General features: G+C 39.8%; 1 pseudogene; it reads right to left on the bottom strand.

Annotated features, from left to right (window-relative positions):
* The window catches only part of LOC137502151 (craniofacial development protein 2-like), a 171,633-nt pseudogene extending 160,083 nt beyond the window's left edge, over positions 1-11,550 (bottom strand).
* Positions 11,551-17,656: the final 6,106 nt, after the last annotated feature.

Raw genomic sequence — 17,656 nt, 5'->3', positions numbered from 1 at the left:
ATACTAGGAGTTGAACACTCATTATTGCAACCCCATAATTGTCATACACATTTCCTATATTCCAAATCCTCCGGCGAAGAGTGTAAGTAGGAGATATATTTTCATAGCCATCTATTGTGAGCTCATTTATTATTTCTACTGTGCGGATTGGAGGACTGACAGTGACATATTGGGGAATGATGGAAGAGCAGACTGACTGCAATAAGAGGATACTTTATGGCTCCTCCTCTCGAACCAGCCAATAAATCACTGTATAATGGACTCTCTTTCAGTTTATCTCCGCTTCACGATTTTCTCTTGTCACAGACCAGGTAAGTCAGAAGAAATCCTACTTCAAAGATTCAAAGATCTCTGTGATGGAGTGATCCGCATTGTATGGGAAACTAGAATAATATGCCATATTTACGAGACATTTGTAATTGACGTAATTCTCATTATAGCGTTTATAGCGTACGTTTTATTTCATCTTGAGGAAAATCATCCTGAACTATGTTCTTAAGTAAGGGTAAAATCATTTAGAAACGTATAACATTGTAAGGATGTTTAAGTGAGAAAACGATGTGCCATTGGCTTTCGACTCGTTAAAGAATTTACGTTGGATATAACTTCTATATTTTTGTCTTCCAACATCCTAAGATACACGTCAATTGAATATATGTGCAATAAATAGCATTATTGTTACAAGCAGACTTCGGAATTTTAGGTAGTAATAGGTTAGAATTCAAATAAATTTAGTTATTTGGAAGTATCGACTAGCCCGCTCTTCCACAATTCAGTGAGAGTAACCTAAATTCTAGGAGTTTTGACGGGACTTACCCCTTATGTTTATACAAAACTCATATCATAGGCGTTGTGCAGACTAGACTATACATGTTACTCCCTTCAATAAGCTTGCATTCTCGCCTATTACAGTTCTAAAATTCTGTCTCTGGTTATAATTAGTAGTGTTAGACCTATTATTAATAGCTTTCGCCAGCTTCGGACCACGTTATTTGAACTGTTTTCTTCCACGGTCGTTCAACTTTGTCCACTATTCCCGCATTCGCCCTCGGCGAGTTTTCTTTCTCACTTAAGTCCACTTCCTACCGGTTTTCATTTTTGAAAGTTCCTGAATAAAGGTGATCACTTTCTGAGATGTCATGGTGTGTGAATATTTTCTTCTTCCTCTTCTTGGTAGGTATATTTACGTGTCCCCTTGGCTGAATGATCAGGGAAGTGATTTCACTTCGGAGGACCTCATTTTCGATTCCCGAACTGGTCGAGTATTTCATCCACGACCATAAACTTGCTTCAAAAACATAGCTCGGCTTATCCTGTGTCTTCCGATGTGGATGTACGAACACTAATATCAGCTGTGCAATTTTCTCGTATTTACTCAAGCTTTCTACGTTTATTAATGCTTGCATTTTGGTTCTGTACACGTTATTTTATTCCACACTCTTCTTGAGGTATCTCGGTTCTGCGGCTTTTAAACAACGTTCACTTCGGCACTTAATTTCTTATTAAAAGAATACGTTATTACTGTAAAATGTTCTCCGTTTCGATAAGTATATTATTTCAATTTTTGAATAACATTCCCGTCGTTGTTTTCATTCTTTCAGATTTAATTAATAGCCTGTGGCCTCCGAAGACGCCGATTTCAGGTCTTTCGAGTTGACGCCATAAGTTATAGGCGACCTGCGCGTCTGTGAGGATGGGGCCCTGCTTAAAATAATGCTGAAGACGGCACACACACACATCCCCGACCCGGCCTGAAATCGAACTTGGGACCCTCTGGACCAAAGGCCATCACGCTAACCCTTAGCCATGAAGCCGGACATACATCCAGGTATTAGTGTAATAAACAGTTGATCAATCAAGTATCAAGGAACTAGTTACTTCCTAAATCATCATGTGTTTCACTATTTTTGCTTTAGTATTGCAGCTTACCTTCTTCTGATAACTTGAATCGTTAATTAGTTAGTTACTTTACGAAGGTATTTCGTTATCCGCAAAGCATAACATACAGTTACCTGGAGTAATTCTCACTTGTACTGTCATCAAACCAATGAAAAAATTTGAACATTATCCAAACAGAAAACTGTGAAAATATCCAAATCCATAGCCAAGTCTTCGTAAACGGACTTCGCAGCAATCTACTCCACATTAAGTTACTTTTGAGGAGATTATTCACCCTTCTCTAGTGTTACTTTTACTTGATGATACGTTTCTTGATAACATTTTTAAAGAAGATTGGAAAAAGGTTCGGAAAAAATTGTCGGATTATTTTGTGCTGAGTGTGGAGAATGTTAGGACAGTCCGTAAATCTGGGGGCGTGGGGATGGGCACAGTAAAAAATAGTAAAACAAAATAAAAATATTCCTTTTTTTAAGATCTCGTGAATAACATTCTGATCAGCTGGCTGTCTCTTAATGTTCAGCTGTGCGTAGATTGCTGAATTTAGGGTTTCTGTTCCTTATTATGGAAGCTAAGAAGGATACGTTCTTTCTAACTGTAAATATTGAAATAGAAATCCCTGTTCCAAAATGGAGAGCAGTATTTTGATGGAGGGTGACTGATTATAAGAAAGAACAGGCAATTTGCAATGGGATCAGAGAATTTTGGAAAACGGTAGGTTAAGGGTTATTCTGCCCGAAGGCAGGTCCGAACCTCCGCAGAGGTGCTCCTGAACCGGAGTTTACGTGCGGTAGGGTGGCCAGTTCCTTTCCGCTTCTCCATTCCCTTACCCCCCACCAACAGCGCGCGGCAACCCATCCAACTCCTGACCACGCCCAATGTTGCTTAACTTCGGAGATCTCACGGGATCCGGTGTTTCAACACGGCTACGGCCGTTGGCTGGAAAACGGTAGATAATATTTATTCATTTCATACCCGTTTCGGTATGTATTTGTATGTGAATTTTGGACTGTCGTTTGCCATACAATATAACATCTAAGATTCACTGTTCTGTAACTATGGAATAGACCTGTACAATAGGAAATATGATGTTGGTATTGGAGAATTACCAACGGTTATTGTCAAATGGCTGCATTTTTCTGAATTGGGGCTATGTCTCCAAGTTCAGCACCATTTAGAGATGACATTGTGTGAGGAGTGTATAATGGTTGCATCAACTAAGTTTCTAATTTTATATCTTACAATCACCAACGAAAAGTAGGGTATTTGTTATTTCATTGAGAATAAATGGTAGACCGTCCAAAAAGGAAGTGAGAAAGCAGTGGTCGAAGAGTACTGCCTTGAGGGGCACTCCAATAATCTACTCTTCTTTAGCGTTTGTCCTTCACGCTGGTGGTTGTCTCTCAGTTGCCACTTGTCATGACGGAGGCCTCGTCATGGTGAAAGCCTGTTATCTTAAGATATTCGTGCAGGGTGTGAAGCCAACGCTGCCTCGGTCGTTCTAACGGCTGTTTCTCCTCAACCTGCAAAGTAAAATTAGTCGCTGTCACTCTTGCTGTTTCTCCTTGAAGTACGTTTTTGTGGACAGTAGATATAAATATGTCTTATGGCTGGGGGTCATCCGAAAATTTGTGTTAACTAACGCGACAGAATGTGTGACGTACGTGTAACCATAGCAACTGTGCTGGCAGTGATGTAAAGTATGGCTGGATTGCCAGACAGTGTTACCTAGCAACCGTGCAGGCCATGTTTTATGGCTGGTTGCCATCTGTAATTAGCAGCCGTTGACGGATGGCCATGACCTGGAGAGACAATTTTGATCGTCTGATTTTTGCAAATGGAAAAGTGGCTTCTTTCTTTCTCTCACGATTTCAGTGATTATTCCAATCCATATTACCTACGAACGTCTTCATTTGTGACAAGATTGTAAAATGTAGCACCAGATGTCCACTTTTGTTACCATAATGGCAAGTCGTTGCTCCATTTCCTTCGAAGAAGGCCAGTATTCAACACCATACAGGGCTGCCTGAACTACAGAACGGTATACAAACTGCGTCTTCGGCAACAATACGCTTTTGGTGACATAAATACAGTTTCTGGAAACTGTCAGCAAAGACGTCTTTTGGAATCGGTCGAAGCACTGATGTCAAAAGTCTTTGGATGGGTGGTATGTTAGCACCGCGTATACCTTTCAGGATTCCCCGGAGGCAGGGAAACAAAAAGAATTCTGCAGTTGCCGGATCCGGTGAGTGCGGTGGATGTTCAAGAAGTGGCGCATAATCAAATGTTCTCTGTCCATCGCGAAAACATTTTAAACAGTCGTAATAGAACATTAAGCAAAAGGCCTATAATGGAAAAAATTAAGACACAAGTGTGTTTATAAAACGAGTGAAGCGACTGTTTATGCTCGACGATAATTATAACTCTACCTTTTAAATATTCATACATTTCTGTTGAGATGTCGCTAGACAGTTGAGTTTACTGAACAGAGCGCATGCGCTGGGTTATTGATTTTCAGTGACTGGATCAGAGACCTTGACAATGTCATATGTTATCATAACCTAGCTTTATTTAAAATGCAAATTGTTTATTATACAGTTGGTGAAGTGAATCTGCGGGAATGTGCCGTGTGGTTGTGGAATATTGGAAGTAGAAGGTGCATTGATGTTAATATGACGTGTGTCCGACATGTTTGATTTTGGAAACAAATGAGAATCTAGTGCGTTGAGCGCAGGTGCGATGCTATTCTTAGCTAATTAGTCAAACAGTTGTATCATAATGAAAATCTGAACTCTGATTGGTGGAGAACCCGATTCATAATGAAAATTTGAACTATGATTGGTGGAGAACCTGTTTCATAATGAAACTTGAACTATAATGAGACTAATTAAGATTCAGTTTCCTGGCATATAATATTTATATTTCGGCGTCGACGAGCATAAATATATTTTCTGCTTACGGATTCTGTTCCGTACACTTGCACCAACATCACATGCTTCTCCGTATCATTTTTCCCCAATTCGTAACAAAACCTGATGTCTATGCCTTGCTCCTTTGTACTATGACAAGTGTCTTGACACGAACTGGGTTCAACTGCCGGCAGCAGACTAACCTGCTTCACCTCCTCGTGTTCAACACCACGTGGCGCTTCTCGAGATGTCTCCCTATTTACATTAATGAAACCTGCAGAGTAGTTACAGGATGTATGAAAGCAACCCCTACTTTACTGTCTGGTTAGGATTGCTCCCCCCCCCTTCCATTTGGATGGAAGTGGCGGCAAGATATGAGAAGTCAAAGGAGGAGAACAACAGGAGTCACCCGCTGTTTCATATTCGACCGCTTCCTAAAAGATTACAATCATGAACGAGCTCTCTTAAGTTCCCTCCCTTTTAAACAAATCACCAGCAACAGATCACCGAGACCTGTGGCCAAGCAGAGTACCTCTTGGATATCAGCTCATCTGGGCTCCTTGAAGTCATTTTATCGCTTGAGGAGTGGTACCGGAAGATCTAGGAACAACCTCAAAAATTGAGGGTATTTAAATAGACATAACTTTGTGATTTCTGGATAATACAAAGTATTCCACTCATGTGTAACTGTCAAATTTACAAATCCAGATTACACTTCAAGACCTTGTTCAAGCGATCAAAGAGGGAAATGCTGTCACTGCTTATTGGATGGACTCAGTGTGACCGCATGAAATATATCTTGGTAAAGTGCCGCGTAATGTGTGTAATTGTAATGTGAATGTTATGTTTATGTATACAGGTTGGTCCGAAACAACGTTAACCGAGTATGTAAGCGTTTGTCATACTGATAAGTAATTTAACAAAATACGTCGAAATCTCGCTCCCTTGTTGTCATTTTATCAGCCGCCGAAGTTAGCGAATCAGATCGCTTCGCGCGTGAATTCAAATGAACTTTACGAGAGGGTGTTGCTAAATCTGCATGTGACTGGTCGGGCTAGAGAGCCATGCTGAGGAATAGTAACACACCGTGCGTTTCAACTAATGCAATCGTAGCGTGCTTAATATGGGCCGAACCTATCGGCAGGGAGGTCCTTGTTGAAGTCCCTCGCCTGAAGAAGTTTATTTCTTCTATTGGCGCTCTCCAGGCCGTGTGCAGATTTAGCGACACTGCCTAGCAACGCCCATCTGAGGCCGCCCACGATGTGACCTGATTGGCTAACTTCAGCAAGTGATAAAATGACGACGACGTGAGGTATGTAATTAATTCCCTCCAATTATTTAACCCTCATACGCTCATATACCCGGTTGACTTTGTTTCCCACCCTGTATTTGTACTGAAACAACACTCGGATACGAAATAATAAACCGTACATTTGGGACACACGTTGTATTTTCGAACTGAGGCGTTCTGCAAATTTGATTATTCTCTTGATTAGTACAATAATTCTGATGTTAGTAAACAAGAGGAGTGCTTATATATTTAATTGATTTACTACGTTGAGCATCGGATAGGAGTATCAGCAATTACGAATCGAGGATCAGAATAGATGCGGCGGTGATAATGATGAAGTGCAGGTTACGAATTGCCACAGTACTTGTTGCCTGGCAACATAGAGAAACTGTCCAGTTTTAAAGAGAAAGGGAGGTGCACCGTGATGAACTGTATATTGTATCTGCAAGCCATTCAGTATCTGCATATGAGCGTGTAGCCTGTACTTCAGAAAGACTTCATTCCGCAAGCACAGATCAACAAATAACGCAGGACTGGATCGATACCTCAGATATGGGAATCTACAATAGTTAAGCCTGAGGCTAAATACAGTACATCGCCGCCCAGTTCCTCTTCTGGTGTGCATATAAAACTATTATTTTATTTCTGTGACTCGTATAGTTTTTATACGTCAGAGGAATCAGTTAATATGTTCAAAGGGATTTTTAGAAAAGAGGGAGGTATCAACTATGGAAAGTAAGTTGGATGAAAGCCAGAGCGGTTTAAGACAACAAATGACCTTCAGTATCAGTCAACAAATCATAAATGTAAAAGAGGAATAGACAGTCGAGTAATTCAGTTTCAAAACCCATCATTTAACATTTAACCGACTTTACAGTTGAGCTGTAAACCTATTCAAGTGTACAGTTTCTAATATGAAATAATAGAAGTGTTAGTGTCGTTTGATTCCTTGTTGTCCCAAATAACTGTTTAATAATTGGTATAGTTGACAATAGGTGCTGTATTTTAAAACCTATTAAAAACTATTTAAAAGAGAATTATGGTTGAATCCACCTTGTTAATACCTTTCTATTGAAATAATTTATTCATCAAACATTTTTCGAAAACAATATATGCATTATATTCATCATAATCATTATTCGGCAAGTAAACAAAGTGAATGTCTTGGACTTGACAGTAGATAATAACTTAGGTTGGAAACAGAATACTTATAGTTTATGTGATAGGACTGCTCCAATTATTTATTGGTGTGTTCATAAGTCTCAAAGGAGCCCTATCAGTTTCAGGACAGTTGTCTGTCTGTTAGGTCATCAGCCCACAGGCTGGTTGGATCCTCAAACAGCACCACCAAAGGTTATGCGGTTATAAGGAAACAGCAAAAACCAATGGCAGCACCAAAATGAGGCGTACTAGGCAAGACAAGGAGTGAGGTAGTTTGCCATTGCTTTCCTTACTGGGTCAGAAAGTGCTATTGCAGCACGACTGACCCTATGAGAAACATCTTTCGTAACACTCAGATGCACTAGTCGTGCTCTGAATGTCATTACCCAACCCCAACAGCTTCCATATTGTCACAGCCATGGATGAGACTGGGACTTCGGTGAAAGCTACACTTTACTCTGGCCTGTGCCAAGAGATGGATACAAAAGTACTGTATCAATCAAGAAATGGCAGCAGCCAATCAGGACAGTTATCCTTGTATTATTCTTTCATACATTCTCACATAGCTCATATGAATATGATTTATGGTCACGGGTGTATTACAAATTTGAAACCACTGAATGTTCTGCTGAATAGGGCCACAATAAATTTTTCAGAAGCACCATATTTAACACCAAATAAAGTTCTTTATGATTAGACTAAGATACTACCTTTGGAATTAGAGACCAAGTTCAATGGCGCTATTTATTTTTTCAAAAATTTTAACAACAAAATTCACAACAATCATATCATACAGTATAGTAGAGATATACAGCAATTTGACACGCGAATAGGTCGGAATATTTATTTATTGTCAATAATTGATTTAAAATATACAACGAACTACCTCATGAAATAAATTAGACTTAATTGGAAATTCCTTTTAATCCCTACCTGTTCTAAAAAAAATTGTAAACATTATATCGGTGATTAACGAAGTTAAAAAATGTAAACATAGGTTTTGTTATTAGTTAGGTTTTAATTTAGTGTCTTACAACTTTATTCTAGTTTTTATTTATATTATTATCTGGATTCTTGTAGTAGATTTAATTGTAACTTCCATAGTAAGTAACAGATATCACACCTTGAATATGTTGATTTTTTTTTCATTTTGAATGTAATGCATACGTCCATTGTATACCGCCCCTTAAAGTGATCTTTGCTTGTAGGGGGCCTTTCATGATTAAATGTATGTTGGGTATTCAGCCCGAAGGCTGGTTTGATCCTCCACAGTTCCGCCAACAGCTGTCATAGATAGCCTAGGCGTCAATGAAGAGGCATACTATGGAAATGAGGAGTGAGGTAGTTTCCCATTGCTTTCATCACCGAGCCAGAAGTTGCTTTTACATATCAGTCTGCCAAGCCCACTGAAATGCTTGCACCAACCGACCCTATGAGTGACATTTTCACACCATTCATAACAGGGACTGGCTGCATAAGGAATGGTATTACTAGCATCCACATACCTCGGTCACTTTCATATTGTTAAAGCCAAGGGTGAGACTGAGACAGATAAATGAAAGTAGCAAATTTATTCTAGCCTATACCATAAGACATAGTGCAGTGTAAACACTACATCTTGCGAGCAACCGCTGTCATAGATGCATTAATCTAAATATTGAATATTTTATGTGATAGCAATTTCCTAATGTTCCACTAATATTTGTTTATGCGTTGATATGATAAATAGTGATATAATAGTCATGTAAATGTAGGCTAAACAAATGAAAAGTTATATATTTTTTTATTATTCTTGTGATTTAGACTTTGCTGATCGCTGATGAAGGGAATATATATTGTTCTCAAAACATGTTCCATAAATAAAAGCTTTCATTAGTAAAAAGTGCATTGACGAGTTAGATTACACCATAATAAAATTTTAAATAGTTTTAATAGAATTTTAACTGACACAGTTCTAATCTCAGTCTTTTCGCGCCGAATTTCCTCGAAGGTTTTTTCTTTCATGAACATGTTTCTGTTTAATTCACTTGTCATGTTTAAATGTTAAACAATTAATGAATAGCTTCTATGCAGAATTTAACATCTCTAACTTTATTGACTTGAGATGTAATAATGCCGAACCCGCGGTGTAGGGTAGGGGAGGCCCCGGTTTTGATTCCCGACCAGGTCAGGGATTTTTATGTGCATATGAGGGCTGTATCGAGGTCTACTCAGCCTACGTCATGACAATTGAGGAGCTATCTCACGTTAAAATGGCAGCCCCGGTATAGAAAGCCCAGAATAACGGCCGAGAGGATCCGTCGTGCTTATCAGTGGTCGCTTGGTAGGCTATGGCCATTCGGGGCTGTTGCGCCATGAGGGGGAATATAATACCTATCTCATCCCAATAAGGGCCGAATTTCAAAATCTCTCAAAAATTATTAATTTATTTTCAAAAACGAGATCACCAGCCAAACTTCCACTTCGCCAAATTTAGATACTCTTGAAAAAAAAAATACGTTTAGAAAACTTACCACCCCTTTTACCCCTATCAGGGTTGAATTTCGAAAAATGCTCAAACAAGTGTTTATTAATTGTCAATGATATGTTTATATGCCAAAATTCCAACTTTACAACTTAAATGACTCCTGAAATATAAGTATTCTCTAAAAATAGAATTAACCCCTTTTCACCCAAAATTATTTCCAAAAATTGTTTTCTTGTTTCTTGACTATGGCAAAATTTCACGTTTGTCGCTACCTACAGGGGATTTTCCACGGCATTAATGAGTAGTCAACGACGTCTTTAATATCAAGACCAGTATGATTCCCGTACTCGGCTCCGGCTAGCCTTCATTCTTAGAACCGTCGGATCCCTTGCATTTTCTTTTTGATTAGTTGCGCGTTTCCACTACCTCTCAAGGCAATAATCGTCAACAACATCGCCATTGGTATACAGTGCGTTACAATAATGTAGGTCAAACTCTCATGACACATTCCTGTTATATGGTCCGGAAACACTGTATTTCCATGTTAGAACTCATTTTCTACAACTCTACGCAGTACATTAATCATTACTACTTAAATGAATTGTTCAAACTTCCCTCCGTTATCATCGAAATGCTGACAGTGATGAGGTGAATTTTAAGCCGGGAGTGGTAACGCGGGATGCTTCTATACCTCCAAGGTGAAATCCCGAAATACATCGTCCCTGTCTGGTTGACTATACTGCCAGTAATTCGTAAACCTTCACTCACATATCCTCTTAGTAGTAGTAGTAGTAGTAGTAGTAGTAGTAGTAGTAGTAGTAGTAGTAGTAGTAATACTTATTCACCCATTATGTTGTTTACATATTTACAGGACTCTGTTTCTTATATACATAACTCTTCTAATAACATTATTACTTAAGAAAAATTAATCTTGTAAATAAACCACATATATTACAGAAGTAGTAGTATATTATTAACATATTAATACTTAAAGTAAATTGAACTTGTAACTATCTCTAGCACACATTAAATAAATTATTATTATTATTATTATTATTATTATTATTATTATTATTATTATTATTATTAGCTGCCTCTGTGGATCCGTGATAGAGTGTCGGCCTCCGGATCCCAAGATAGCGGGTTCAAGCCCGGCAGAGGTAGTCGGATTTTTGAAGGGCGGAAAAAAGTCCATTCGACACTCCATGTCGTACGATGTCGGCATGTAAAAGATCTCCGGTGATACATTTGGTATTTACCCGACAAAATTAATTAAATCTCAGCCATAGCCGCCCAAGAGAGATCCGGTTTACTCTAGGTCCGCTAGATGGCGGACAGAGTAAACCGGAACGTCGAAATTGACGAGCAGACAGCCAGATGGCGTCAAATCGAAATGTCTGCAAACGGTAGCTGAGGCCATACGATTATTATTATTATTATTATTATTATTATTATTATTATTATTGTTATCATTATTATCATATATAACAAAATCACACCAACCTCAACAGAGTCGAGTATATATCAGTATATATCAGTAAAATACTGAACCAGCCTTCAATATTTCTATATAACTACTACATCCTACATCTCCTCCAGTCTGCTTGTTAACATTCATGCCTTGATCTACACCTTCCATTCTCACCCCATATACTTCCACAAAAACCAACAGAACAACTCCTGGGTGTGTTAAGATGTGCCTTATCATTCTATCTTTTCTCGTCAAGTTTAGGTAAATAGATTTCCTTTTACCAATTCGATTCGGTATATCTTCAATCGTGATTCGATCTACCCATCTCACCTTCAGCATTCTTCTGTAACATCATATTTGAAAATCTTCTATTATCCTCCTTTCTGAGCTAGTTAACGTCCATTGTTCCCTTCCATACAACGGCTCGCACCAAACAAAGGTCTTCAAGAAAAACATCTTTCTAATTCCTAAATCAATTTTTGAAGTGAGCAATTTTTTTTTTCAGAAAGGCATTCTTGCTCTTGCTAGTCAGCATTTTATGTCCTCCTTAATTCTGTCATCCTCAGTTATTTTACTACGCAAGTAACAATATTCATCTACTTCCTTTAAGACTACATGTCCTCAATTTCTCCAGATCTTCAGCGGACTCAGATGAAATAAGAATATCATCCGCAAATCTCAGGGTTTTGATTTCCTCTCCTTGGATTGTCATTCCCTTTCCAAATTCTTCTTTGATTTCCTTTACTGCCTGTTCAATATAAACATTTAAAACTGCAGACTTGCCCCAGTCCTTTCTGGATTGATGCTTCTCTTTAAGCCCTCAATTCTTATCAATGCAGTATGAATTTTGTGCACATAGTAGATAATTCTTCTTTCTCTGTATCTGATCGTGATCACCTTCAGAATCTCAAATACCTTGGTCCAAACATCTTTATGGAATGCATTTTATAGACCTACGAACGTCATGTATGTGGATTTGTCCTTATCAATTCGATCCTCTAAAATCAGGATTGCTTCACGTGTTCTACATTTACAATCTCCCAACTGAGTTTCAACTGATAGTTCCATTCTTCTGAAAATAATGCGTGTTAAAATATTTCAAGCGTTATATACTAAACTAATGGTCCGATAGTTTTCAAACTTGTCAGCACTTGCGTTCTTGGGACTAGGTATAACAACATTCTGCTTATATCAGATTGCACTTCTGTTTTATCATTACACAACAGTGTAACATTATTCTTTGTTATAAACATCTCTTACTATTTTTAAATTCGTTACGGCCTCATTGGACTAAGTTTATTTATCTTTAGAACAATGATTAAGTATCATTGCCCACATATCATTCATTCTCTTAATATTTCTTCTCTACTCCGAATAGGGAATACGTTTCGCTTGTTTGATGTCATCTTCAGGTAACTTAAAATCCTGATTTTTTTGTTTAAAGGTGCATCTATCTAGGACATCTTGCTCCGTTATCCCACTCAGCCTCAGATCATCAGCCACTGCTTGGTGCGATGAAGGTTTTTCTTTGAGATTCCTAACTTGCGTTAGGATCTGTTTCGTCAGCCTGCTGTCAGACATACGGAACACATGACCGAAGAAAGACAGCCTACATTTCCTGATGACGTCCATTATTTTGCCAACTTTGTTATGGACTTCTTCTATTTTTCTGAGCTTCCATGTTCCTTCCTCTTTAAATGTATCCTAAGATCTTTCTCCCTCTACTTCGTTTTAATTTCTCCAATTCTCGTTTTGAGGTTTTATTTCTCAAGTTCAGTGTTTCTGATCCATATAAAATTTCCGATCTTACAACTATCTGGTTGTGTCGGATCTTAGCTCTCCTAGCTGTTTACTTAATAAAATTAAATTTCACGTCCATTCCAATATCACGGAAGGCAAGAAACTGATGCGGGTTAGAAGACATCACACTTGAGATAGGAGAAGAATCTGTAGTACTGTAGGAGCATATATCAATGCTAATTTTAAACATTTCATTTAAGAAAGAGTTTCATATGTTGCGTTCCTCTTCTTAGTGTTTCCCATGATTAACGTAATGTGCTGTGTAGTTTTGAAAAAATGAGCTTTTCCATGGAAATAAAGCATTTCCGGACACATGTCCATATAACATATTTTCTTCTTCTAGGTGTGCGGAATGTGTTCTGAAAGTTTACTCTACATTATTTTGCATTCTGTATACAATTTGTTTATTTATTTATTTATTTATTTATTTATTTATTTATTTATTTCGAATAAAACTGTTGAAATTTGTTTTTCTCCACTTGGCAACATAGGCAGTCTATGAATTCACCTGCGTTCAAACCTCCTCCGACCTCAGTGAAGATCCCGTTTTCTACTGAAGAGAGTAAAACGCATACCTTAACGTCCATGAGGAGCCTAGCAACAGACATGTCTCTGTAGTTCCCTATCTTCACCGTAGTAAGCTAACAAGGCGTCCTTTGTTTCCATAACAAGCGTTAGCTCTTCTCTTTGTGAAAGCAGCCCGTTCTCTTATTTATGGAGCCTCAATTCATTAAGAGCTTATTTTAAGAGGAGCGAAGCGAAAAGAAGCACAGGCTAAAATATTACAAGTTAACACACACACACACGCACACAGAGCAGCGTATGTGGAGGAGAGTCTTTTTAGCTTCAGACTCCTTTTGTGCTCTTGGTTCCTTCTACAAGCTACAAGCGACGTAGTCTGACTTACATCTTAATAGTTCACCCCATACTTCTTTGTATTCCGTCTTCCCCTTTAACTCTTTATTCGGAATGTAAGTCGTATCCAGCTTCTAAATTTCAGTTATCTTAACGAACAGCGCAGAGTAATGGTACCGAGTGATTCGGCCGTGAGGGTAGCTGTGAGCGTGCAGTCAGAAGATAGTGGGTTCGATACCCACTGTTGGCAGCCCTGAAGATGGTTTTTGCATGGTTTCCCATTTTCACACCAAGAAAGTGCTGGCGATGTACCTTAATTAAGGCCATAGCCGCTTCCTTCCCACTCATAGCCCTTTCCTATCCAATCGTCCCCTAAAACCTATCTATGTCGGTGCGATGTACAGCCAATTAAGTTATAAAAATCCACCGTTTTAGCCCTACGGGCAAATGACTCAATGTTGAAAGCATCCTAAGGATATGATCTACGAATTTTAGGTAAATACAATGTAATAAAGTATGAGAATATATTCTTTATTTACTCCTAAAAATAATACAAATACAGTAATTTCGTGTGGCTATTTCTAGCCGGATGCAGCCCTTGTAAGGCTGACCCTCCGATGAGGGTGGGGGGCATCTGCCAATTGTAGTTAACTGCATTTTATTGTGGTGGAGGATAGTGTTATGTGTGGTGTGTGAGTTGCAGGGATATTGGGGACAGCAAAAATACCCAGTCCCCGAACCAAAGGAATTAATAATTTAAGGTTAAAACTTTCGACCCGGCATAGAATCGAATCCGGAACCCTCTGGACCTAAGGCCAGCTCTCTAACCATTTAGCCCTGGAGCGGGACACTGCTAAAATTACAATCCTTTCCTTAATCATCATTATCCGGTCGATTACATTAGCAGTTTTCCTTTTTCTGCTGCTACGAGTGCTAATGTGAGTCAATGCAGAGTTTTACTTAAGCCCTTGTAACTATATTCGGTGTAGAAATTTTTCAAAAATCAAAAACGCCTGAGGGTATTGAACCAATGAACACATCACAGGAAGAATGATGTAAATAACTTAATTTGGCTAGTGTTTGAATCAAAATGAAAACGAGTAAAGAAACAAGCCATTTTCGGCTGTTTTTTTTTCGGAACTGCAGAAGGTCGGAAGTTTTCGAAATTTCTTGTTTTATCCAAGGCCCTTTAGCCCTTCAACTTTCGGCAATTGCTTAATTTTACGTTTCTCGTAGTACGTGGACCCCTACCTTCTCTGCTAAGATATGATTTCAACATTAAAATAAATTAATGGTACTTGCAGGCGCTGGGTTACATTCCCAGATAATGTAAGAATTTTATAACAGACTACGTTCCACGGAGGATCAGTGGTAGTGTGTTCGAGCCATGTTTCCAGTTATGTGGCTTCATCTCGGCTGAGATAGTCAATGTTTTGAGGGAGGCGAGAAACCTTTAAACTGTCTGACGGTTCTGCAAATTATTTTCACTGCAGAATTTACGGCGGATGCTGTCACACGTGTCATGCGATTAGCCTACACCATCTAGTTATGCTAGCATGTTGTCATGTTTAAGACCTCTGACACCGAGCTCGATAGCTGCAGTCGCTTAAGTGCGGCCAGTATTCAGGAGATAGTAGGTTCGAACCCCACTGTCGGCAGCCCTGAAAATGGTTTTCCGTGGTTTCCCATTTTCACCCCAGGCAAATGCTGGGGCTGTACCTCAATTAAGGCCACGGCCGCTTCCTTCCCACTCCTAGCCCTTTCCTGTCCCATCATCGCCATAAGACCTATCTGTGTCGGTGCGACGTAAAGCAACTAGCAAAAAAAAAAGATCTCTGGTGGCGTGCTATAAATAAGCAAAGCAAAGCAAAGTCACCTCCGTACAGGCCATGAAGGCCCTTGGAGGAGTGGAAGGTAAAGGCTTTCACCATTGTTAACCTCGGCACGTGATGGGGTAGAGTGGTTAGGCCTACGCCCGGCCGCCTTTGTCCCCAGGAATTAACCTCGTACTCATTTTTGGTGTAGGCTGAGTGAACCTCAGGGCCATATGCACCTCCGGAAGTGGAAATCTCGTTTCTTAAATTTTACGACTTCCCGACGGGCATTCGAACCCACGTCCTTCCGGGCGAACCGAGCACGCCTTTACCGCCTCGGCCAGGCAGCCCCTGTGCTATAAATAACCTGACAAAATTAAATTAACCAGCCGCTGAAACCGTCCAGTAGAATTCCAATTATTCACCAGATGGAAGCGCATCTGGAACATTGAACTTGTTAGGTAGGCAACCCAGATGCCACCTCCTCAGAAGGCCAGTAACACGGTAGCTCAAGCCGGAAATATTAGCCATATTAGTTTTATTGTTCCTCAAATCTAAGGAGAAAAAATTTGTCAGGTGTTTCCCGTACTCTAATTTTTTTTTTTTTTTTTTTTTTTTTACCCTAGTTGCCCAGAGCTCCATCATCTCAGACTCGCAGGTTAGCTGTAGGGCGTCAACTCTCACTGGACCTCTCCGGAGGACACACGCTATTACTTAACCTTTAATGTGTTTCCGTAGTATAATGCAAAGACCCAAGACTATTTAATGAAATACTCTCCCACACTGTCACTCAACCCCCTCAACCCCAGCGCCCGTTTCATCACTGAACGCAGCAATTATCGCTCACTCGCACAATGTGGTGTTTATGGGTGGGTGCCTGAGTCTTGAAACCCAGTCTTCCTATATCCAGGCGGACAGTTATAGTGCTAGCTGCAAATTATTGGCACTGCAGAATTTACGGCGGATGATGTCACACGTGTCATGCGATTAGCCTCTACTACCTAGCTGTGCTAGACGGCCCTTGTATTTGTGTGACTGTGTGGTGGATGGGTTAAAGTTTTCATTTCGTAGGGTATGGCGGGCCTCATAGGCGGAGAGATTTGTGCAGTGGTACGAATTTTCGGAGAAGGTAAGGTGGGTGTGGCTGTGTTCTAAAATACGAACTGTCCTGGCATTGACCTTAGTGCTGGAGTATTGGAAGTCTACGGAAAACCATTCTCAGGACAGCACCTCTCCATCTCCCGAATGCAGAGCTGTGGAGCTACAATAGAATCGTGGTCACCGCTCCTCTGCTCGGATGCGCGGTAGGAGTGCAGAGCTGTTGGTCCATGGAGGAGCTAGGGCGAGGCCTACTCTGCATCAACCGACCAAAAAATAAGTGTGTAGTAGTTACATAAATTTTCATTCTATGCCTGAAGGGCACGGTGGGCCTCCTATATGGTAACGTTGTCCATCAGGCCAGGGAGATTTTATTCCGTGTAGGGGATGGTGAGATGTTCATAACCATCTAAAATTTTTCATTCCCCTGCTTGAGGGGGATAGGCGGGCCAGCCAGAAGGTAACGCCTTCTCTCTGGCCAGGAGATTCATGTGGGTTGGGGATGTGTATGATTATTATTTTCCTTTTACCCCTGTTCTTTTTTCATTTTAAATTTATTTTATTTTTATATTTCCATTAGTGTTTACATTAATTGCACTTTGCATGATACACAGACTTACACACAGTGATCATGTAATTCTGTCATTTGGGGCGACATGTTTCTTATTAGTCCGCCTCTGTGGTAAGTGGTTAGTGTGATTAGCTGCCACCTCCGGAGGTCCGGGTTCGATTCTCGGCTCTGCCACGAAATTTGAAAAGTGGTACGTGGGCTGGAACGGGGTTCGCTCAGCCCCGGGAGGTCAACTAAGTAGAGGTGGGTTCGATTCACACCTCATCCATCCTCAAAGTGGTTTTCCGTGGTTTCCCAATTCTCCTCCAGGCAAATGCCGGGAT

Source organism: Anabrus simplex, chromosome 9 (genome assembly GCF_040414725.1).
Source record: "Anabrus simplex isolate iqAnaSimp1 chromosome 9, ASM4041472v1, whole genome shotgun sequence".
Classification (NCBI taxonomy): domain Eukaryota; kingdom Metazoa; phylum Arthropoda; class Insecta; order Orthoptera; family Tettigoniidae; genus Anabrus; species Anabrus simplex.
Note: the sequence above shows the minus strand (reverse complement) of the source record. Positions and strands in the feature narration are given on the sequence as shown.